The sequence below is a fragment of the Hoplias malabaricus genome, chromosome 7 (assembly GCF_029633855.1).
Source record: "Hoplias malabaricus isolate fHopMal1 chromosome 7, fHopMal1.hap1, whole genome shotgun sequence".
Taxonomy (NCBI): Eukaryota; Metazoa; Chordata; class Actinopteri; order Characiformes; family Erythrinidae; genus Hoplias; species Hoplias malabaricus.
This window is the reverse complement of record NC_089806.1, coordinates 21914894-21941066: the sequence shown is the minus strand read 5'-3', so window position 1 is coordinate 21941066 and position 26173 is coordinate 21914894.

Sequence of the window (26173 nt, the reverse complement as noted above, 5' to 3'; positions counted from 1 at the left end):
GAAACAGATTAGTTGATTTCCACTTATTTTGTTATAGGTGTCTTACATTTGATATTGATATTCTTCCGCCACAAGACTGAAGTCACTACCCTTTTGGACCAATTTCCTCCACTTCAGAGCCACTTTCCATTGTACTTCACTGAGCCTAAATAACTCATGTAAAGAACATATGCCATATTATGGGTAACTACATGATGTTATTATGTAACAGTCAGAAAATCACTATTATCACAATATTGATTGGGTCTATTTGTGACGTGTGCCATGCGTGGCATTCCAGCAGTTTGTATGTAGAATTCAGTACAGAATTCTGTACACTTACTGAATATACAATATAGAGTAATAAAGTTATTAAAAACAGCTATATTTTAAAGTGTATTAGCAGCTTGGCAAGAATGCTAACCCTGACCTTGCACAAGTAGAACGGCTGCTTATGAGTTGAGCTGCTCTGTCTGATCCACTCACACCAGCACAACAAAATTGATTGCATTGTTTTAAAAATTATGACAATATTATTGCGGACGACCCGATATGGCACAGCCCTACTGTGTACACAGAATTAAACTTCTGTGTGCATAGTGGCTGCATATTAAAACAGCTATATTCAGTCATTAAAAGGGGTAGCTATAATTGTATGTGATACATATATAGTGTACAAACCAGATTCCAAAAAAGTTGGGACACTAAACAAATTGTGAATTAAAACTGAATGCAATAATGTGGAGATGGCAAATGTCAATATTTTATTCGTAATAGAACATAGATGACAGATCAAAAGTTTAATCTGAGTAAATGTAACATTTTAAAGGAATCAAAATTTCACAGCGTCAACAAGCCCATTTTTTACCACTGTGTGGCATCCCCCCTTCTTCTTACAACACTCAACAGACGTCTGGGGACAGAGGAGACCAGTTTCTCAAGTTTAGAAATAGGAATGCTCTCTCATTCATGTCTAATACAGGCCTCTAACTGTTCAATCACCTTGGGCCTACTTTGTCGCACCTTCCTCTTTATGATGCGCCAAATGTTCTCTATAGGTGAAAGATCTGGACTGCAGGCTGGCCATTTCAGTACCCGGATCCTTCTCTTATGTAGCCATGATGTTGTGATTGCTGCAGAATGTGGTCTGGCATTATCTTGTTGAAAAATGCAGGGTCTTCCCTGAAAGAGATGATGTCTAGATGGGAGCATATGTTGTTCTAGGTTGCCTGTTGTTAATGGTGCCTTTCCAGACATGCAAACTGCCCATGCCACAAGCACTCATGCAAACCCATAACATCAGTGAGGCAGACTTCTGAACGGAGCGTTGATAACAACTTGGGTTATCCTTGTCCTCTCTGGTCCAGATGACATGGCGTCCCAGTGTTCCATAAAGACATTCAAATCATGACTCATCTGACCACAGAACAGTCTTCCATTTTGCCACACTCCATTTTAAAAGACCCCTGACCCAGTCTGAGCTTGTGGAGCTTGCTTAGAAATGGCTTCCTCTTTGCACTGTACAGTTTCATCTGGCAACGGTGGATGGCACGGTGGATTGTGTTCACTGACAATGCTTTCTGGAAGTATTCCTGAGCCCATTCTGTTATTTCCTTGACAGTGGCATTCCTATTTGAGGTGCAGTGACGCTTAAGGGCCCGGAGATCACGAGCATCCAGTAGAGTTTTATGGACATGACCCTTACGCACAGCAATTGTTCCAGATTCTCTGAAACTTTTGATGATGTTATGCATGGTTGATGATGATAACTTAAAATTCTTTTCTATTTTACGCTGGGTAACACCATTCTGGTATTGCTGTACTATCTTTCTGCACAACAATGGTGGAATTGGTGATCCTCTTACCATCTTGGCTTCAGAGAGACACTGACACTCTGAGAAGCTCTTTTTATACCCAATCATGTTGTCAATTACCTAATTAGTGTTAATTGGTCTTCCTGTTTGTTATATGCTCAATTTCCTTTTTCCAGCCACTTATTGCTACTTGTCCCAACTTTTTTTTTTTTTACTTTTGGGATTTGTTGACACTGTGAAATTTTGAATCAACATATTTTTCCTTTAAAATGTTACATTTACTCAGATTAAACTTATTGATCTGTCATCTATGTTCTATTACGAATAAAATATTGACATTTGCCATCTTCACATCATTGCATTCAGTTTTTATTCACAATTTGTTTAGTGTCCCAACTTTTTTGGAATCCGGTTTGTATATATCAAACTTGAATGTGTAAAATACACTCCGAAAGTAGAAGAGTGCTGAGGTGCCCTCTGCTGTGAGTGTGTGAGTAGTGTGGCTCTGGCTGTGTGTGCATTGTTCATGCTTCCACGGTCCAAATGTGCCACAGTTCAGTGTCCCACATCAGCCAGAACCGCACAGAGGCCAGAGCAGCCCCGGACAATAACACTGTGTTTTAACTCACAGGGACCCTGCTTTCATATTCTAATCACTGTTATTTTAGACCAACTCTCTGTTCATCCTCCCATTGGAGGGGATTTGTTGTGATGGCTCGGGTCATGTGAAAGTGTGCCCAGTACATGTAGTGAGTGTGTGCGCCAGAGTGTACTTAAAGTGTGCTGTTTTATTGCCTGACCTCCTGCGGCTGTCTTCTCCACTGAAGGAAATGACTGGGCTTTTATCTCTCCTTTTGAAGTGCCCCAGCTCCTGCCTGCATCTGCCAACGTTACAAACACTGACCACCATTATGTACTGGCCAACGCCACCTATTATGCTGACCATTCATGTGGGATTCTAATGCTGTACAGTAGTTAACCAGGGGGATAAAATATTCCCTCCCACCTCTATAATGTCTAATGGGTTAGTCCTGGCTGTCTTTGCAGACTTTTGGCCCCGGCCACCATTCCCTGGAATATTGATAGAAATATGTTTACGCAAGGGCGGCACGGTGGCGCAGCAGGTATTGTCGCAGTCACACAGCTCCAGGGGCCTGGAGGTGGTGGGTTCGATTCCTGCTCTGGGTGACTGTCTGTGAGGAGTTGGTGTGTTGTCTGCGTGGGTTTCCTCTGGTTTCCTCCCACAGTCCAAAAACACTCATTGGTAGGTGGATTGGCGACTCAAAAGTGTGTGTCTGTGTTGCCCTGTGAAGGACTGGTGTCCCCTCCAGGATGTATTCCCGCCTTGCACCCAATGATTGCAGGTAGGCTCTGGACCCATCGCAACCCTGAATTTGATAAGCGATTACACATAATGAATGTTTATGCAAACACTTTGATCACTGACACATGCAGAACATTTGCCATAGTACCATGCATACGGTGACAGTTTTATGATTCCACAACAAACAGGAGTCAAAAGACCATAAAACATTTACTGTAAGGGAGTAGAAGATATGTGCAAATGTTTGGTCACCCCTGTCAAATTACATACTCTGCAATTAATGTTTATTAGGAGAGGCCACATTTTAGGTTTTCACTTACCTGTTACATTCTTTAGGGTGTATTAGCAAGTAATTTACAATAAAAAGTGAAATATACAGAATTTCACTTAAATAATAACCCAATTCTAAGGGCTTTTGATATTTGCCAATGTTTGTTCATTCGTTTCTTCTTCTTCTTCTTCTTCTTCTTCTTTAGTTGCTACATCCCAGTTGGGGTCATGGTGGATTCTCAGCCTACACGTCATTTAGCTTGGAGCAAAAAAATACCCTTTACAACACACCAGTGTATCACACAGACACACCTACACCTCAATTTATGAAGAAGTTCTGAGTCTTTTTCCACCTTAAACTGTGCTCTGCGTCATTTTCATTTGTGCACAAGGAGCTATTTGAAATACGTTTGCCTCTTAAAAAGGGACCTCCATTTTGTGTTATGTATCAGTACTTTTTTAATATTTCAGCACATCTTAACAATCCCACAATAAAACTGGTAACCATGAAGATTTTGGCCACTATAATCATATTAGATGTTCATACAGTTTCATGTCTAGACAATATCAGTACTGTATACAGAAATGCTTTTTCTTATTCCCATATATTTGTTAGCCCGGTATTGAACTAGTGCTGTGTCAGCAACAATATTATGGCAATTTCTGGCCATTAGACAGGATACATGTCATAACGTGATATCCAGAATCCATAACTCTAGCTCCTGTGGACTAATTACCCCCCCCCCCCCCCCATCAGTCACTCTTGGCTTTTCTCGTCATGCAGCGATGTTGTGGAGTCTCTTCAGTCAGGCTGCCAGAGTGCTGAGTGAGCCTCTTAGAGTATGAGGCAGAGATGGAGAGCGCTCAGGAGGTGAATAGTGTGAATTCAAAGAATAACCCTGAGAGTATAAAGAGACAATGAATAAGAATTTCAGAAAGTGGTACGGTGTGTCCAGGTCTGGTTTGGTTGGCCTTACTACTTGTGCTTAGTGCATGCAGTGCTTGGGAAATATTTATAAAGCCTTTATATTGCAAAAGTTAGAAAATATAAGTTTCAAAAATGTTTTTTTTTTTTAATGAACAGTTGACTGAATGGTTCTTCAGGGAGCCAAGTGTGGGTCTTCTATGCCAATTTTAGACCATTTTTGCACCTCTATTACCATTACTGTTGTTACAGCTCATACACAGTCAGTCAACTGCAAGAATGCATTGCTTTTCACATTAGAGAATGAACAGTGTTTATTTGGACAGGACATTGTCAACATTGTCATCTAAATCGATAACTGTGCTCCTTTCTCATACAAGGAGAAAAACATCACAACCAGCACAACCTGTAAGGACGGTGATATATAATAATGAATAATAATAATAATAATAATAATAATAATAATAATGTTTAACTTAAAAAAAGTATGAGGCTTTTATGCGGCACCACTGTTCCAGCATTGGCTCTGTGCTGGACACACTGTGGTGCCAGTCCTAGTGTGGGTGTCTGTAAGTTAGCATAACACAACTGGGCAGTCAGTTCTGTCTTTCAAGTGTGCTTTGACTCATTAGTGACATTTCAGCAGCAATTGAAAAAAATCTTTTTTTTTTTCTTCCCCCCTACCCTCCTTTAAGAACACACTTACATTTTTCCACTGGTGAACTTTAGAAGATCTGCTACCAGCTGAGGCTTTAATATTTAAGCTATAGCAGGGAGTCCAAACTGTGGTGGACTCTACACTTCCAGGAGCAGAACTGCACACCTGCTATTGGAGAAATAAACAGAGAAGCGTTTATTGTGAATTAACCTTGGTAGAAATCAGACTCTGTTGACTTCCTTAAATATGCCAAAACAGAGAAAATGATTGGAAATGAGAAGCCCCTCTTCCTCTCTTTTTTACCCAGTGTGTGCAAAAGAAAGAAAGGGCTGGAAATGACCCTGTCATCACCTCAGACTGGCTGCGTGGCTGCTGCCAAGGCCAACATTATGTCATACCGTACATGGTGAAAAAATCACACCCATACATCACATTGCTTGGCTCTGGTTACACTGCCAGTGACAGTCTCCAGCATTTCTCCCCCCTTCGCAGTGTTTTAGATGTTAGCATGATGCATTACCATACTCAAGTGCAATTAAAAGACCCCCAATGGGAGAAGACCCATTCCCCTCCTTGCCATTCCAGTTACCCTGATTCATATACAGAATGCATAATCAAGTCTTGCATGGGACAGTCTTTGCATGGCCACTGTCTTTGCTTCTTAACTGGTGGAACTTCATGCCAAATTTGAAGCATCCACCTGTGGAGTCTCCTGGACCACCATGTTGTTCTCCTAGTGGTTTAACCCCCTGCTTGGCCCTTTGAAGCCTGTTGGGCCTCAACATGCCAGAGGTGCAAGGTCTTTCCAGCTTGCCTGCTGGCAGCAGGATCCACTAATTTCATCCTCTGTTTATTAATGCTGTGTTATTGTTTAACCTTAGGGTCACTAGGGGACAAAGCGGTGAGGCAGGGATCTTCATATTGTACAAACACATTTATGAGCTGCTTCAATGTTAGCAAATATTATCTTTATCTCATGCAGGGTGGGAAATCCTCTTTTATGCTTGTAGGTTTAGGGGTGCTCTCTGCTCTTAAGGTTTATTTTGAGGGGATCATCTGGGTTGGCATGAATCAGAGATGGTTTATTGGTTAAAGGGACACTCAAAGGGACCAGTGTGAAAATGTAACCATCATGTGTTCATGTGTCTAATTGCATCCTACACTGGTGCCATAGCTGTGGCTAGAGTGAATATCTCATGTTGAAAGCCTAGGGAAGCCACATTTTGATCATGATTCTGGGCTTGCTGTATGTATGAATATATTTATTTATTTATTTATTTATTTATTTATTTACTAACTCACTCCCTGGTCACTTTATTAGGAACGCCTACCTTGTATCTACACTCATGGTCCATTTCCATCAGCTCCTGTGACCATACATGAGCACTTTGTAGTTGTATAATTACACATTATAGTCCACTTATTTCTCTGCATACTTTGTTAGCCCCATTTCAACCTGTCCTTCAATGGTCAGGACCCCTACAGGACCACCACAAAGCAGGTAAGATTTTGCTGGTGTGTAATTCACAGCACTTCAGTGACACTGACACTGTGATAATTTTGTTGTGCTGGTGTGAGTGGATCAGACAGAGCAGCTCAACACATAAGCAGCCGTTCTACTTGTGCAAGGTCAGGGTTAGCATTATTGCCAAGCTGCTAATACACTTTAAAATATAGCTGTTTTTAATAACTTTATTACTCTATATTGTATATTCAGTAAGTGTACAGAATTCTGTACTGAATTCTACATACAAACAGCTGGAATGCCACGCATGGCACACGTCACAAATAGACCCAAAGTGTATTTTTGCCTTTAACACTACATTCATTCATTCATTCATTATCTGTAACTGCTTATCCAGTTCAGGGTTGCGGTGGGTCCAGAGCCTACCTGGAATCATTGGGTGCAAGGCGGGAATACACCCTGGAGGGGGCACAAGTCCTTCACAGGGCAACACAGACACACACACATTCACTCACACCTACGGACACTTTTGAGTCGCCAATCCACCTACCAATGGGTGTTTTTGGACTGTGGGAGGAAAATGGAGCACCCGGAGGAAACCCACGCGGAGAACACACCAACTCCTCACACCGGATTCCCGGAGTGGGAATCGAACCCACAACCTCCAGGTCCCTGGAGCTGTGTGACTGCGACACTACCTGCTGCGCCATCGTGTCGCCCCCATTAACACTTGTTACAACTTAAGTGCCACGTTGTGAAAGGTACATTTATGCGGGTAGAGTTCAATTGTATGTTTGCACCCCGTGTCTCGTAGCTATTTTTTTTCCCTAACAGACTAACAGTGTGTTCTCTATCTATTAATGTCAAGCATACGCCCAAGCTGCACTTCATCAACAATAAACCAAAATTATGCTGTTTAGAGAGCTGAGTTTTATTGAATTTGAAATTACAGTGCAACAGAGGTGACCAGCGAACTGAGATGACCCGTGCCTAATGGAGCACACTGCCTTCCTGACCAGTTGCTGGAGAAGGAGCCAGAGAGCAGAAGGCCAGACACATTATTTTTCAAAATAGTTAACAAACCTCCAGCCATCCATCTCCCTTTTGTTTCCCATGAATCATCCATTAGCTTATTAGTTATGAGCCGACACTTCTGCTTGTTTAAATTACAGGGGTTAGGAGCTCTGTGTTGGGATAGTGTCAATCACCAAGGGAAGGAGGAGAGAGCGAGAGAGGGAGGGGAAACTAAGAGTGACCAAAGGAGGCAGGTTCTGCAGGGTCTCTATGGTTAAATCTGTTTTGAGCAGTTTAAAATGTGACACATTTTGTTAAATAAAGTTCAGAAATAGGTCCTCTGGCTCTATCACTGGCTTTGCCTCTGATAGGAAAACATGTTGCCTCATTACTGAAAGTCATGGAGGGCCTATAAAGGTGTGAGGATGGAGAGATATAAAGCTGAAGAGATGGAGTGGTCTTAAATAAAATAGAAGCATAAGGAGTTCAGGGGGTGCACTTCGGTTGAAGAACAAAAGAATGAGATGCTCAAAGTCCAAGGACATGGTAAGATGACTCGAGGTGGGCTTACATGTGTTAGTAAGTGTGAGGGAACACTGTATGAGGGTATGTAATGAAGGGGGGATGCATATGGGGGGTAAATGATGAAAGTTTGGGGGTAGATAGAGAGAGCGAGGTAGTGAAGTTTTGCATTTAATGGAAACCACATGTGCGCTGAATCTCCTGTATTGTTCACAACTCAAACCAGCTGGCCAGTTCTTGGCTCATCCATCTAAATAAACATTCCTGCCTTGGCCTGGAGCTCCAAGGACCTGTTCTTAATTAGGAGCCCCTCTCTATTCTCCTTTCAGGCCGCACTTGAACGCTTCAAACGTGGAACACACGCAGAAGACGACGAAAGCCTCGCTTCGACCCAGTGTTTCAGAGGTTTGTCACACCTCCATGGCTTGTGCCTTTGTTTGGGAGGCCTCCACTTGTCAATAGCGAGAGGGTCAGGGCCATTAGGGGTCACAGCGTCCAGATGTTTGGTGGAACAATCTGAAAATAAGCAATAACAAAGCTGTATGAATACACTGGCTTGAGTTCAAGAGCACCAAAGATAGCTCATGGAGTAATAACACAGCCAGCTGCAAGCTGGAGTATGACATTATGCCTCAGATCTAAATCTTCAGAATGTAAATGTGGCTTTTGGCCTGCAGGCACGTGTGGAACTCTTAGTTAAACTCAGCAGAGGCTCTACATCACATAATATCATATGAATGTTGTCTGCTTATCAAGCTGGGAATGCATTATAATACTAATAATAAGATGAAAAATTATATAATTTAATGTATAAGCACATTTTAATTTATCCAAGGACACTGCACAAAAAATAGAATTAAAAGTGGACAATATAAAAATCATATATTCATAAAAATCTACCTCTAGTATATAGCACTTAGATAAGGTAGAGAACTAAGTCAAATATACAGTGTGAGAGAAGTCAGTATATGTTGTTAGGTGCTTTTTATTTATATAAATAAAGAGAGGGAACAATTAACAAATGTCTACGTCTACGAAGAACATCAGAAAGGTGACGTGGTGTTGAACTTAAAAACCAAAATAATTACTTTGTACTGTATACAGAAAAGAGCAAGTAGCCCATGTAAGAGTGGGTGTAATATGCATTCTGGTGCAAGTGAGAAGCCCTGCAGTTGCATTCTGGACATACTGCAGCTTCTTTAGACCACAGGTCTGATATGTTATAGTAAAGTGCAATATTATAATGTGCAAGAAATCACTGATGTGCAATTTGTGCTCTAGTAAAAAGTTGTTCCTACTGTACCTATTTTAGATTCTTTATATACACTTTTTAATTATATTTTATATATATATATATATATATCTTAATCTCTTAATCTGAATTCAATGCACATCATTTCCTTCTTCTAAGCACCTTTGTGTACAGTTGAATGGCAAAGTTGATCTTGAATCTTGAGGTCAGTTGTCCAGAAGAGAAGAATGTAGCTCAGGAATGTTCGTAAGATGAAATAAGCTGTTTTGGTTACATTAATAACATGACCATCAAATAACAATGTGGTGTCTAAGATTATACATGAGATGTCCAACATTTCCCAGTCTTGTCCAAGTACATTCAGCTACTTTATTATGACCTATTTCTGACACAGGCGATCAGACATGAACATGTTACTGTAAAGTCTGTATAAAGGCATTGGCAGTACAAGGGGACATTCTGAAGCAGCTACATGAGAGTTTAAGGTCATAATGCCAAAGCCAAGTGTTGGCTGGAACTGTGAGATTGATGGAACACCACTGAATACCATTGCTATGAGTTGGAGGGGTGTATCTAGGAGTAATCAACCAACCTAAAGGACCTCAATTGTCTCATGGTTGAAACCAATTAAATCCTAATGGTAATGTTCTATGTAAAGACATCATGGATGAGTACAGACGACTATTAATGCTGTCAAGGTTCCTGATGAGCAGGGATCTATAACTTTTTGGAAATATGGGGTTTAAAAAAAATAAGATATTCAGATGATATCTTGTTCAGATAGCCCTGCTTTCTCTTAGCAATGTGGGTTGTCCAGTGATGTTTTAGATCTTCTTAATCATAAATGAGGGGTCTCCAAGTAATGTCATGTTTTATTTTTGGCTGTGTAATCTTGATGGAAAGCTTCTGCTCTTTCCTTCTATTAAAAAAGAAAAAAAAGATGAGAACCGAGATTGGGCCCATCAAGATGGGCAAGGCGCCTACATTTCAACAGAGCAGTCACGCCTCATCTAAATCTGGACCCAGCTAGTTATAGACAACTGCAAAAACCTTACATTACAGACAACAACAGGCAGCTTGCACAAACTAAAGGCCCTTGAATTTTTTTTTTTAAATATGGAATTTAAGCTGAATCACAATGGCCAAATCAGCCTTGGTCAAGTTGAGACTGATTAGTGGAAGCTTTGAAAATGTTGGAGTGGCTGGGCGGCTCTAGCTCCTACATATATTTGACTGGCCACCCTGTGTGCATCCCACAAAATCTGGGATACAAAATACTTACATTCATTTTTGCAAACAGAAGGTAAGCTGTGTTTTGTTAAAAATTTTTTACTTAGTAAATGCTTTAGAGAAATTTTTGAAGAACCATGGTCACAGGGCAATAGCAACATCGCCTGCCTTTAGTATGGTCAACACTTCTCAGTACATTTACATATGTAAATATGTTACACAGTAAGGAGTAATTTTAAGGAGTAATTTTTTCTCACTGCTTCAGGTGCTGATCATGCAGTTCTATGAACACATTATGTGATCTTACACTGTTTTATATTCTCACAGAAGTTTACATGATTCATAACAGCCTCTTTTTGTGCCTCAGTGTCTGCCCACCTCTCAGTAAATCAGTGAAAAAATAAATTGGCTGATTAAATGGGGTATCACAATTACAAAGAAATTATATATCAGTCAGATACATACTAATAACTGGCTGATATTTTAAACAGTGTATATATATATATATATATATATCACCACAAACCACGTGAGAATGTTCTCACCACTGATTCGTCAGACCTGACTGAGGTGGAAGCCAGAATGTAAACACAGGAAGAAGGTCTTGTGTTCTGGACTAGTGTGTTTCTGATCCATTAATCCACTTAGCTGCAAAACTTTAAACAGTTCTCTGTTTACCTGCCTACTGCATCCAATATGCAAAGCACACCTTGGTTACGAATGGCATTTAGCACTGATTTGTGGCGTACACCTTATTGTTGGGTTGGATCGAGGTCAGATCATGTTCTCACCAGAAACGAACCACACCAGTGTTTGTTTGGGACCGGACCGAGACCACCTCCTCTCAAGGGTCTTGTGAGGTTGTTTTGGTCTGCATCCGAGTGCACACCTGCCCAAGCGAACCACATCAAGGGTGAAAACAAATTTAAAAAGTGCAGGTGTGAAAACACCCTTAAACTCTCCCAACATTGGACTGTGGAGCAGTCGAATAACACTCCATCCAGTTTATTTGGGATAAGTTGTGAACCTGAACGTTTTCCTGAAATGAAAACAAGATCTAGTTTAAGACCTACCCAGCAGAGTAGAAGATGCTATTTGTTTAATTTAATGCCCAGTAGTATGCTTCATTTCAGAAGAAAATCTTGGATGAGCACAACATCACAGGCTTTTCTGAGAAATGTGTCTAGGTTACACAATGACTTTGCAGATTTTTCATTACAATGAGCAGCACATCTCTTTCACAGACAGCACATTCAGGCTAGTGTTAACGCTAATTAAATTTACTAGAGCATCTAGGAAATAGATTTCATTACTCAACAAATACTGGCCTTTAAACCCCACTCCCACCCCACAATCAATTTACTCACTATGGATTTGACCAAACTATTGGAAATTAGCTCTGAAATATAAGTAGTGTGTGTATTACTTAATAGATCTCTTGATGAACAAATTCCCTGTCAGGAATTCCATTCACACCATGCAGCCGAGGTTGTATTTGCCATCTGTAAAGAATTACATGACTTTCCATGGCTAGGAGAACTAATCACAGATGGGTTTGACCACCAGGGTGTTGGGATGCAAGGATGCCGAAGATGACGTTACTGATGGTAAGTGAAGTGTATGTGAAACGTGACTCTGGCTCATCACTCCAGTCGGAATAATGGGATTGGATAATGGCTTGGGCACCCTGTGTGTTTTGGGATCTGCATGTAGCATTTCTTGCCCTGTAGTAGGCTTACAATTCATTTGAAGCCACATCCAAAGCTTTGTTCAGACAAACGGACCGGTTCTGACTAAACTCGGGGGATGGCAGTGATTTTAGAGCATTAAATAATTGGTGAGGTAATGTAGCTGGGACAGTAGAATAAAATAGCCTTGGAATGGAGGTTTTCTCATAGTTACATTAATTCACCCTCTTTCTGCCTGAAATACTAAATGTTTCCAAATGTTTTTGGCTGAAGGTAAAGATTTTCCCACAGGCTGGAGCTGTACTTTGAGATTTGTGTCGAGTCATCAGGGTGCTCATGGTCAGTGTGAAGGTCACTTGTTGATGGCTAAGAGTGTGGCATGGAAAACATCAGAATAAACCAGGTTTGTCATCCTTTGTTTGTCATCATCTTCTTCATCGTTTCTAATTCTCCTGCATATCTTTCCTTCATTCTAATCAACTTTGCTATCTTGTTTTTCATGTTGTTATTCTTGTTATGCTCCTACTACTACCAATGATACTACTACTTCTAAAACTTCTGTCCATGAGTGGTTTGGTCAGTGATGGTCAGTTTAAGGCCTGTAATTTGCACACATTGCCTCAGAGTGAGAGTTCTTCCAGAATAAAGCTATCCTTTTTGTTTCAGGAAAAAAAATACAAGATAAGACATAGTGAGACTAAGGCTGTGTAATCTCTCCAGCTTCCTTCATCAAGAGCCAGTGGAGCTGAGTGTGTGTTTGCACAAATTCTCCTGCCTCCAGTTCATAAACCAAGCTGACACAATGACACAAACAACTTGTTCGTCCTCACTTTCATACCTCCATCTGCTCTGTGCTGCTTTATGACCCTCAACAGGAAAGAACAGAGATCAGTCATCATTTCATTATATTCTTCTGCTGCTTCTTTCTCCTTTCTCTTCTTTGATTTTTTTAGATGATTTCATTGTTCTGCTGTTTTTTTTCTCTTCACTGTTGCTCTTTGTTTTTATTGTTCTTCATTTTTTCTTTTTCTTCTCATCTATTTTCTTAGATTTGCTGTTCTTTATGGTTGCTGTTCTTCTCTGGTCTTGTTCATTGTTGATTTTCTTCTTTGATGTTGTTCATCATTATTCATGTTTGTTGGTGATGTTCTTCTTCGTTCTACTTCCTCTTCATTATTCTTCATTTTGTTCATCATTTTTTGCCATTTCTCTCTCTCTCTCTCTCTCTCTCTCTCTCTCTCTCTCTCTCTCGTCTTTGGTTCTTTTGGGGGTCTTGCGGTTAGCCCCCAGCTGTAAGTATTTAGGGGATCTGTTTGTTAAAAGCTGCTGAGATGTGCACTTCTGTTCTCCAGTACAAAGGGATTCTCTATTGTCTGACTTTTAAGCGTTTTTCACATTAGATCCAAAAAACTGAGGAATTCATTAAACTGCCTCATAAAATGTGTTGGTCTCTTGAATCCACAGGGCTTACAGGATACTCTCAGACACAGAGTGGTGAGTAAGAAGGGAAATGTTTAATGAGAGCAATTGTACTTCAGTTTGATTTTTCAGCCTTTGTAAAACAACGGCAAGACATTCCCGTAAAACATCTTGTGAGTTTTTGGGTTGTAAGAACAGCTGGACTACTCATAGTAATGGCCTGTCTGCTATCATCCAGTAGTCAGTGTGCTGCTAGGGTGGTCATTCTTTAGAGAGCCAATTTACTGTGATTAGTCAGGCAACCATCAGGTCAACAAGGCTTTGTTCAAGTCATAGTGGTCTTACTACCCAGGTACTATTCCATTTAAGGGGCAGTGGCTAAAATGGAAATAAAGATACATAAAGCTACAGAAAGACAGATCTTTTACCCCATAGACTGTTTTTGTAAATATGAATAGATGATTGTAAATATATTTTGAAATTGCTAGACTGCCACACATTCAGGGACAGGGGCAGCTGAAGACATAAAATGTGAAATGCCCCAGGAATCAGGTGATGTAATCCTGCTGGCATATAAAAGGCGCTTCCAGGAAAAGCCTTGTCTTTTGAATGAGGATGGGTCATGGCTCTCCATTTTGTCAAAACATGCACCAGTGTGATGAAAAGGAGCTCCTAAGATATTAATAACATTTCTACTTTGTGATTCACTGTTATTTTATGATCACACAGCAAGCTCCTGTTCCTGAGTTGTTCATGAGTGTTGTTTTGCTATTTCCACACAAAGTGTCTCTTACAGACCCTAAGTAGTAAACGTTTCAGAGAGAATGTTACACAGGACGATTGGAAAACAAACCACTACCAGACTAGCCTTTTGGAACTTAGAGTTAGGGCTAGGGTTATGGTTGTGTGTTATGATTAGGGTTGAGAGAGGGTTCAAGTTAGGGTTATAGTTAGTGTTAAAGTTAAGGTTAGGGGCTAAGGTTATGGGTTAGGGTTAGGTGCAGGGTTATTTTTATCATGCTGGGTAGGAATCAAAATCAATCCACCTGTATTTATATGAACTGTATTTCATATTCAATTTACTCATTTTTGGAGTGGTTTTATAGTCAAATATGTACAAACTCTTAGGAACTCTCTATACATAAAAGTCAAAAAGCAAAAAGAAAATTAACATCTAATGACATGTTTTAGTAACAGAATGCATTAATTACTACTTTCTCTCTGTAAATTAGCAATTTACATACTCCATATACTCAGCTTCTTTAGAATATGGATTTGTATTTTCTCAGCTGCTACTCAGAATCAATTTCTTGGTGGTAGAAAAATATTATATGTCTATAATGTCTATAATACTGTAAATACCAAAAGATAATGTCTTCTCAGGCCCTGTACTTTTCAGCCAAGAGGCTAATAAAAGACTTTAATGTTAGAATAAAGAACTATGTCTGCCTATATTTGGAAATTATAAAGATAAATACTTTATTCTTGTCAACATTAAAATTGTCCTGATTGATGCATGTTTATCTCTCAGCAGGAAAAAGATGTATTATATCATCTCTGTCCAGTTACAAACATGTACGTATTTCCTTTTGTCAATTTTTACTTTACTAGTTTATTTGAACACAGCAGCCATGACAATTTCATGATGAATGGACCATAGAAATGCTCCAAAATTAATAGGAATAAAACATTTTGTACATTCACTTCCATTTTTCCCCTTCTCTTGTAAAGTTACTATTTTGGGAGATACATCTTTTTAATTGGTTAGCTATGATATGTGTATTTTTCAGTTATAAAAATGTGTTTTAGTATTCAGACCCAGGGAATCCACCAAGTGTTCCAAGATAAATCCAAACCTTTAGCTAACAACCAGTTCATCTGTGCTGCTGTTAATATCTGAAGCAGGTAAGATGGTGGAATTCCAAGTTGGATCCTTTTCCCTCACCCCCTCTCTCTTCACCCAAACTCTTTCCTTCAGAATGTTTTTTACTTTGAAATGCCAAGAACAACAGGCGGTATGAGAGGCTTTTTAGAACAAGATCTTCCATATCCTGCTCTCAGTCGAGGGGGACTGGTGCAGACTGAGGTGGCCAAGCCTCTCTGAAGTGTGTATGTGTGTGTGTGTACACTGGCTGAGGTGGTCCAGGATCCTTTGAATGAACCCCTCTAGCACTTGTACACTTTTCTTTGAAGGGTGTGAGTTCTTACACTGGTAGCCTATAAAAACTTGCTCTGGTTTGAGCTCGTGCTTGTGTGCTCAGGTCAGTGGGTGAAAGGCGGAGCTGGAGAGGAAGGCACAGAGAGTAATTTTTTTTTGCCCAGAGAACTGCCTACACTGTTAATGTGGTTGGTATAGTGTAGTTAATAATTATACAAATAAAGACTCAACAGACTAGGGTTCAATTAAGTCATTGTACATGATGCATAATGCTACATAAGCCTAATGGAGCTTAATGGAGAGGAACAGGGTCCACGAATATTCTAATTACAATTAACATATTGCCCCTCCAGGGTGTGTTCCTGCCTTGTGCCCAGTGATTCTGAGCAAGCTACGGACCCACCGTGACCCTGCACTGGATAAGCGATTACAGACAATGAATGAACGATTTTACATATTTATACATAAATGTACACTTCATAAATAAGAAGTTTTGTGGTTTGAAAACTAAATACACATCCGCCAATTTTGTACATTTTAACAAACACGTACTGTCCATTTGCCCAATATTTAGAGAATCAATGGAATGTTTTGAGAACTATAATTCCATATTTTCATTTGTCACATTTTAAAACTTTAAACAGAGAATGTATAATGTATATAATAATAATGATGCACCTATACCACATTTCCCTACTGATACTGATATTTCATGTTCAAGTATCTGCCAATACAGAGTACCGATATCAACTCTATCTATCTTAACTACTAGACAAATGTCTATAAATCCAGATATTGTTAAGGCAGTGTTCTGTATCACTAATAAGATACAATAAGCTTGAAAGAACATCATATACTTCTTTATTAACTGCACATTAAAACATTTAAAATTTCAGAGCATGAAAAAAATCAACATTTCCACAATGCAGTAACAAGTACAAATAGGAAGACATAGTCTAGCCCAGGTGTCGGCAACCTTTACCACTCAAAGAGCCATTTGGACCCGTTTCACACAGTAAAGAAAACACTGGGAGCCACAAAACCCTTTTGAAATTCTAAATTAAATAACACTGCATATGACAGTTTATTTTTGCCTTTGTGCTATGTATAAACAAACTATACTGTGTTACATTTATGAAATCAATGAACGACTGCAGAAAAATGAAATAACATTTCTGCATGCAACAAAACATTTTTAACTCCGAAAAAAGGCGTTGTGTTGACGGTTAAGTAAAATACTCAATGTCTATTTGAGTGCTTGTAGTAATGGGGGAAAAAAACACCGAACTTGAATTATCCACTGGCAACAAACAAGAATGCTGTCCTCTCTCTGCGTGCCGTCATTATTTTACTGGCGCCGTGCAGTCAGCTGTCAAAAAGTTCAAGAAATCAGAAATCGCACACTGGCGGGTGTCGCACATTGGAAGTTGTGACGTGTTTTAAGAGCGACAAAATAATTTAAATATTAAAATATTTTAGATGTTACAAGATCGCCATAATCTTCATACAATTACATTTTGAAAATGAACGAACCAAAATAAAATACATTTTAAATAAATACTCATTAATTATTTGCAAAAGCTGAGCCGCAGCAGGGGGATCAAAGAGCCGCGGGTTGCCTACCCCTGGTCTAGCCTGACTGAACAGCTTTTTACACTGCCATGAGGATTTTTGCCATGACCGTGAAATGCACTTTCTAAGGATTGGTGCCTTAAGATGGGGTTACACTACACGATTTTAGCCCGATTCTAAACATTTTTGCCTCGAAATCACATTTCAGACCAGTCGCAGCATGTCAACTGTTTGTTTTTATCGACCCGAATTTGGATGTAGTCTCGTAGTGTAAACTCTCCTCCAACTGAACTCTGAACGAGTCCCTTCAACAGCCAATGAGAACAGAGCACAGAAAGTAAAGGCAGGCGCGTGCAGTGGAGCTCTACAGTTGAGGACGGATTAAACGGTAGAACTATGAAAAACTTCAAAATATTACATAGTGCTGGATACACATGTCCCCAAATAATACGTGTTACCCGTAGGAAAACATTCTGCGCTACACAACACGCCATTACAGCCTTTATTCCAATTGTATTCCAATTTTCTCACTAGCATGGAGAATAGCCGGTCAGCACAGGCAAGATATCTGTTCCTGTTTTTGAAAAATAGCTTAAAGCAACAGTAATGTGTTTTAGTTATTTACAGTGTAGGTGTATGTTAGTGACGAATTTACAAGCCGGTTCCAAGAGATGATTCACATCATAAAAAAAAAAATTATATATATATATATATATATATATATATATATATATATATATATATATATATATATATATAGCATCAGTTTGTAATGTAAGAAAATAATTAAAATTAAGTGCAGGTATGGATGGATGCACTTTCATCATAATCATTATTTTACCGTAAAGCTAACATTACAAATATGTATTTTTTTAACTATTGAACTGAGCTGTGTAAAAATTCCAACCTATTTTAAACATTATAACAGAAAGCAAAGCATTCTTAGAAAGTTGTATACCAAAGAAAATTCCTATATATGCAGTGCACAAGAGCTCTGGGAAAGGGAATAATGAATTCCAGCAAACTCAGAGGTTTCTGCCTCAAAGCCTGTGATCTGCTTCACTGTGGCCCAGTGAGAGACTCAGGAGGTGAATGTGGTGGACTTTAAAACCCCGTCTCTCTGTTTGAGAGGCCGACAGTCTGGTATGTGCTTCGGCCCTCGCTACCACAGCCCTCACACTCACCCTCAGTCAGTCTGCAGCAGTAGTGTAGTCAGCTGTATACACATGTGTACATTGCATACTCATCTTTTTACAGGCCGGTTTCTGTTTGCAGACTGCTAGTGGTGAGTTTGGGCATATAATCATTTGTTGTTAATTCAGGTGACTTGGAATATGACTTAATAAAATATGGCCATATTCAAAGTCACCAAACAATTTATGGAGCAGATAAACAGTGCCCATGCTGAAAAAGTAAATATCCCAGGAATGCAGATGCTATACAGTTTATTCCCAGAGAGATATTTTCTTTGTTTGTTATTAAGGTTGATAAATTGGGTCATGAATCTAGGGACACTGGTAGTAATGGAATTATCTTGTTTTCCCTGTCTCATGTCATTTTATTGTCATATTATCATATTATTAATGTACATTCACTCCCATTCCTGGCATGGTGAAGTTTCTCCAGTTTCAGGAAATAGAAGCTTGCTATACTCACATCTGATCTGGACATTTCCTTAATCCATTACAGTCCTCTCATTTTATTATCATGATAAAGAGTATATTTTTGATGTGGGGAGCATTAGGGGAGTCTGCATCGCTGAGAAACAGTTTCTGGCTTAAAACTATTGTTTGTTGCACATAGACCTTAAGACCCTTGCTGAAAAAGCAGTCCCAAAGATGGGCCCAGCAAACTCATAATGAGGCTGTTAAAGACTTAACAGACTCAGGGAGAGTATGACAGGTTCATGGCTAAATGGCACTGGGTTCTGTATGCTGCTCAGCTGTCATGTTTTATTGTCCTGTTTTGCAGGTCAGATTTTTTTGTTGCAATCCCAGATAACACCTACTTTAGAAGATTTTTTTTTTGTCACAATATAAATCACATACTCTGTTCAAACGTTTGTGAGTATCAGTGGGAGCTTTGCACTAGGCTTTCAGTTCAGACCATAAATGCCTAATCTTGGTCAAAAACCAAGAAAATAAACTGAGTACAAAGCATCTCTTAAACAGCTGTTAAACTCCTCTAGGCTACACTTGGCACTGGGCATAGTGGCTTACACGTATGTACTGCTTTTCTAAAGAGTCCCAGTCTATTGGCAGTCTTTTTCTAAAGAGATAAACAAATAATAATAATAATAATGAAATACATTTTTTTGCATATTACTTCCAAGAAAACATAATCCAGGTACTGGTTATTTATACACAGCTGTAATAAATGGGCCTGTCAGTAGAAAGCCTAGTTCTTTGTCAAGTTGAAGAACTGTCGACCCTGACTTGATGTTAGAGAAAGGTCTGAGTTGTCCTTGCCTCCCTGGCATTGGACTAGATTTGACCTTGACACAGCAGCAGTGACGTGTGTCACCCATCTTCTTAATGAGACACGTGCCGATACAAACCTCAAATTTGGGGGTTTCTACCATGGAGCCATCTGCATATCAAGAGTGTCTCACCTCCACAGCCCTCAATTTACTCATGAGACAGGCCTCTACTTGTCTTTAACTTTACTAACACTGCTTGTTGTTCACCTACCTCATGTGGTAATATACTTGACATGACAGTAAAGAATTCTAACAGAATTTAAACATCTTTCAAGGCCTTTTGTCTTATTATTCTACTGACAAGCTTCTAACTCTATTCACTGGATTTCATGGACTATCAATATTATAAGGCTTCAAGGCTTTTCTATCATTCACGCTGGTGGAATAATGTTTATACTGTCATACGGTAATGAGCTAGACCTTGTAAGATAATGTTCATATAAAAATACACTATAGAATTGCAAATGTAGGTTATAATGAATATGGCTTAGTTTTAGGCAAAGTTTAGACTTCTTCAGGTTTTGAGAGCCACCATTGCTCACTCTGGCCTTGGCTTGCTCACTTAGGCCTAAGTCCTGGAATTCAGTAAAGCTGCTTTTTTGACACCACCAGTAGTAAAAGCTGTCTTTAAAAATGAAATTGAAAGAGTGCTTGACTGAAATTATGGTTTATGAATCTTAAACACAACTAATGGTTATGCTGTAGTTCAGTCCAATTTTTAGGCTAAGAAAATAACTGGTTCAATGCTGTGTGAATGCAAATGTTATTGTTTATATAGGGTCAGATTATTGCAGGTTCAGAGAGAGGTCAGCTTTGCAGAATAAATGGGGACAGAGGAGTAAAATAACGTGAACCATAAGTGCTCAAGGACCTTAGGTGTTTGTGTGTTAGTAATGCCATCTTAGATCCTAAATGATGAGTTAAATTCCCCTGTTCCTTTTCTGCCTGTTACTATTGCTACATAAACACATTTGAGTGATCTGCGATTGTTATACTGACAGTGCCATAATTTGCAATTTCATTAGATTTAGAAAATGACAACTATAAGTTGGAGGTGTGTAAAGTCCCAAATATTACTGCTAAGGGAGCAGTGGAACTGTATCTCATTTTAATACCTTTGACGTGAGTGGAAGTGGCATCTGTGATCCACATCAAATTTTGAACTAATCATTCAACATCAGCACCTGACCTCACTAATGTCCTATAAGTGATCCACAATGTCAGTAAGGTTTGATATGGTATGATTTATAAAACATAGCCAGTAGGATTCCACGTCATATAGCTCTGCAGTTCCCAGAGCTGAAATAGTAGCTCAGAATGAAAATCACAGATTCAGATTCTAAGATAATATGCTGTCTGCATCATTTGTCCAAACATTTATGGACCTTTGCTCATGTACATCCAAGGATTTTAAAAATAATTTAAAAACAAAGAGAAGCTGCATTGAGCCTAAAGTTGGTGTGCTTAATGACAGCAGTCAGGTAGATGGGTGTAAGGCACTGAATGTATTGTGAAAAGTACCAGCAACACTCTCAGGCTGGAGAACACCAATTTTTATTTGGAACCTGTGCATTCTGTCAGGCTGCAAGAATTCTCTGTAGTGATGGAGCACCATCACGTTCCAGTGGGATGAGTTGTTGCATTTGTGCTCAAGATTGTGATCATATTTTCACTGTGCAAAGAAATCCATGTGTGTCCATTTTTTGATTTTTACAATTTTATTTTATTTTTCAACACATAAGCTGCCCCATACACTGAGTGACAATTTCACAATTGATGCAAATCAGAAATGTTTCACAATGACTTGTGAATGAAGTGTAAGCTCTTACACTAACTTGCAATAAAAGTAAGACAAAAGTGGCCTTCTTCTGTAGTTAGTTTAGACATCCATATGTTTATGCTTTATAATACATAAATCTTTCCATTTTGAGATACATTTGGTGAAATGCACATTCCAGATGACTAGTCTTTCCTTCTTTGGCAGAAAGATACTCTCTTAACCTTGAGCCCTCAGCTTTGGCAGACACTAGAATCTGTTTGGGCCAGAGTTTGACTTCATTTTGGGGACGTACAAGTGCATTAAGAGTCACTAACACTCAAAATGCAGAATCAAAATGGATCAAACAGGCACATATTAACTTCTTTAGTTATTCAGCATTTTCCTACCACCAACCAAACAAACAAATAAATAAATGGACGCCCCTGCAGCAGACAAGGACTGAAATTCACCCCTATTTCATTGTACTGGGGATTTATGGTCTCCGCTGCCCTATTACACCAAATGCTGGCTAGCTGAGAGAAATCAGTCAGTGTTGGGCAGCACGAGAGCCTTCATGCGGCTTCATGCTGTGGACTGAATCTCAGCAAGATGCCGGCAATAAGGTTGGAGGTGCTGCAGCATATTTCTGGAAACACATTCTTCCTGCAGTAACTTTAATTCAGTCCAGATGTCTTGAGTTTTATCTCTGAAGAAACTTGTAAAATGTTTCATTAAAAAAATCCCTGGAATGCAGGGTCTTTATCGAGGTGAGTGACATAAACATATTTCTAACTCTTGATTGGTTCTGTGGCAGGCCAGAGGTCACGTAAACCAAATTTAGTCATGCCCAATTACTATACAACAGAGAAAGATTGCAGAAAAATTTATCTTAAAAATCTCTCAAAAAAGCAAATCATGCAGAAAATAAAGTATGAAAATTAGTTCACCGTGGCTTTAAGGTCAGGATAAATGTTGGATGAGCAAGTGTTGGCAAGCCTTAGGCCACATAGTGTTTTTATATTTAGGATCTAACAGTCCATTTTGGACCCAAAACTCTGTGACATGTTCAGGGTGAGGTAGATTTTGGACAGAAATGGTTATGGGATTTGGATAGTTTCTGAACTAGACTGAAAATTCTTGAACCATATTTGTATTTGGACCAAAATTCCTGGCCCTATTAGAGCTTGGCGTATTTTACATTTCTTTCTGTGCTCTTTTCTCAGATCAGCTGCTCCTCATCATCTCCACCTGTGTGTGTGTGTGTGTGTGTATATATATGTATATATATATTGGGTAGCAGACTGTGGCAGTAATAAACTATATTCAGGAAAGCACTGAGGCAGGATGCACTCTTCTCTTACTGATGAATGAATTGCTTCAGTGAGTGCCTTTATACTGGATTGACTTTTTCTTGGAGCAAGTCTTCACAGTGGGGTTTGCCAAAGGTGACACAACACTTCTCAATCTCAGGTTTTTCCCTTTGCATGAGGCTGGACTCTGGTCTAAATTTGGTCAGGCTGATATGTGAACTTTAGTAAAGGGGAAAAATCTGCTCAGGTTCTGGTCTCTTCTCAGCAATTTTTGAATAATATAGCATCCCCTTTGCCTTGGAGAGTACACATAGAAAGCAGAAGACTTGAAAGCCAGCATTTGGTGGAGAAGTCATTTAGCGTAGATCCCCATGGTGATCCTCACTCTTATTTAGATCAGTGGGCTGCCTCTGTGTGCCTCCGTAACCGGCCTGGAGAAATGTTTAAAGCAGCGACACAAGGGAGATCTCTCAGCCAAATCTACACATATATCTTTCTACAAAAACACCAGCTACTCCTCCACTGGGTCGTCAGCCTTCTCACTCACCTACACCTGATCACCCTCCGGCATATTGACTTTCATTTTATAGACAGGTTGAAATGAAGTTTGGCCTGAAAGGTCAATCATGTGCCAGTTGTAACTAGCAAAGCTATCACCAGAAATGTTGGGGTGTAAGAATGTATTAATTAATTATTTATAACCCTAGCTCCGTATATGTTTACTTCAGTCAAGGTTTTCTTCACAGCTCTTTTCACAAATCAATTAGGTTTGGGGTTTTATGTTCTCTCCCCCAATCAAAAAGTTTACTAATTCATTTTTTTCATGAATTAATTTAGGTTTATAGATGTCTGCTGCTCCTCCACCAGGCCGTCAGACCTGCATATTGACTTTAATTTTATAGACAAGTTGAAATAAATTTTGGCTTGAAAGGTCAATTGGGTTGATTCCAAATGGGCCAACGATACTCTATAAAGTGGATTGAACCATATGCTCAGTATTTAATGCATATGGGCTTCTTCAATGTTATCATAGCTTCATGCTCTTGGAGGGTTAACATACTAAGCTTGTCAGATACTGCTGAACACTAATGAGTGCCCCCCATATTGAAACACTCCAGCTTCTCTTTACTGGCAGGGAGGACAAATCGGGCATGAAAACGCAGTATCTCAGCCAAGATACCAACACACGGAGCCTTTTAAAGCTAATCAGAGCAGGCTCCAGCTGCAATTCAGGGCCAGGCCAGAGAGTCTGTTTTCAGCTTCATATGTGTGTGGCTGTGAGTGCATGCCCTGAGTTTGCTGAGTTTTTAGGTACACGAAAGTTATACTGAACCCTAAAACTGTCACTGGGGATGTTGGATTGTTGCACTGGCACCATATAAACTCTCTCCAGGCTTCAGTGTGCAGCATGGATTGTACAACATTAATCTTAATGTCCAATAGTCTATATAAGACTTTTAGATCATTGTATGAATCGACATTAAGTGAAGATTTGAGTATTCAGCCAGAAGAGCATTAGTGAGGTCTGGCCTTGGTGTTAAATGTGTGGGTCTGGATCACAAACGCCATTCCAATTCATCCCAAATGAATTGAATGATGCCCCATCTCTTCAGAGAACATAGTACTGCTGCTGGTGGGTGGGCTTTATACCCCTCCTCAAACCTATTACTATAGCACACAAAGATGGCTTGGGGGGGAGCAGGATTAAGGGAACACTCAGAGCGTCCAATCCAAACCTCAAGTCTAACATCAGCGTGTGATTACAAAGCAGTCAGTTTGTGTGAGATGGTGCTAAGCTGTGTTTTAGTAAAAGAGATGAATTGCATTACACTCTATCATTGTCTTAAACAAAGCCTCACTGTTTTAATTACCTCTCTCTGCCAATGTCATTGTAATTATATGTATGTTTTTGCTCTGTAGTGACAATGTTATTGTAGTGCAGGGGCATGTCAGCCTTTGCAAAAGGAATATGCTAGATAAGCCCCAACATAAGCATGCAACTTTGCAGAATCAGCGCTTCCTAAAGTAAAACTACCAAAGCAAGCCACCCTGCTCTCCCAATTATGCTTCCAAACACACTCATTCTGATTATCCATGTGACTCCTCTGCTTCTTCTTCCCTCTAGGCTTGCTTCTCTCTGTGTTCATTCATCTCTGCGAGACCCTGTGTAGAAACTGTCCAGGATTGATGGCCAGGCAGAGGTGTTGACAGTGAAGTTTAATTTGGCAAATTGGTGTTTCTTTTCACCTCCAGATAAGAGCACAGGTTTCAGGTTTCGTGTTAGCGTTTATGGAGTGAGGCTTTTTGTGTGTGTGTGTGTGTGTGTGTGTGTGTGTGTGTGTGTGTGTGTGTGTGTGTGTGTGTGTGAGAGAGAGAGAGAGAGAGAGTTTGGCCTGGTCTCCCTTTGCTGGTGTTATTTCTTATAGTTCACGGGTCAGCGAAAGGGGAATACACAATCTGAGAGGTCATCGCTGACCATGATGTAATTCCTCAGAATTATGTTACAGAATGCACTTCAAATTAGATTTATGCTGCTTAAGGCCATCCCAAGGTCAAGTTACTCTACTAATTTTTAAAGGTAATTAATGGTTTATTTGAATAAGCCCATGTCTGCGTGGATACAAAAATGAATGGTAGTCTTTTGGGAGGTAGAGTTTTATGTTAGGGAAGGCATGCAGTCAGTAACTGGTACACTTCACACCTGTGCTCTCTAATGATATGCTGGTACACTGGAGGTGAATGGCACTCACTCATGGCTTAAACTTTATCATTCTCGCTTTTCTCTCTCTCTCCACAACCCCCCTGCCTCCCATATCCTTCCTCTTCTTGCCTTTGCCCCTCTCCTGTTCGCCTGCGCGCCCACTCTCCATTTCCTGCACCTTAATACTTTTTCCTAGCTCACCACACTTTCTCCTGTCCACACTTGCTTTCCAATTCATGTCTATGCTTCCAGTCTCCACTCTTTTCCTTTCCGTTCGAATGCCACAAAATCAGGATGCAGCATAAATCCATGCTAAAAACAGAACCGCATTTGCATTTCACCCTCCAATACACACTAAAACCAAGTACACTCTAAGGCCCTCTCTCTCTCTCTCTCTTTCTCTCTCTCTCTCTCTCTCTCTCTCTCTCTCTCTCTCTCTCTATATATATATATATATATATATATATATATATATATATATATATATGTGTGTGTGTGTGTATATATTTTTTTTAGGGTATGGATTCTAACTAGTGTATATAGTAGTTATGGTTAGGGTTTAGGGAATCTCTAAGAAATTTTTGTAATTCTGTCCCCGCAATGCAAGGAAATGTGTGTGTTACTGATGTAATAA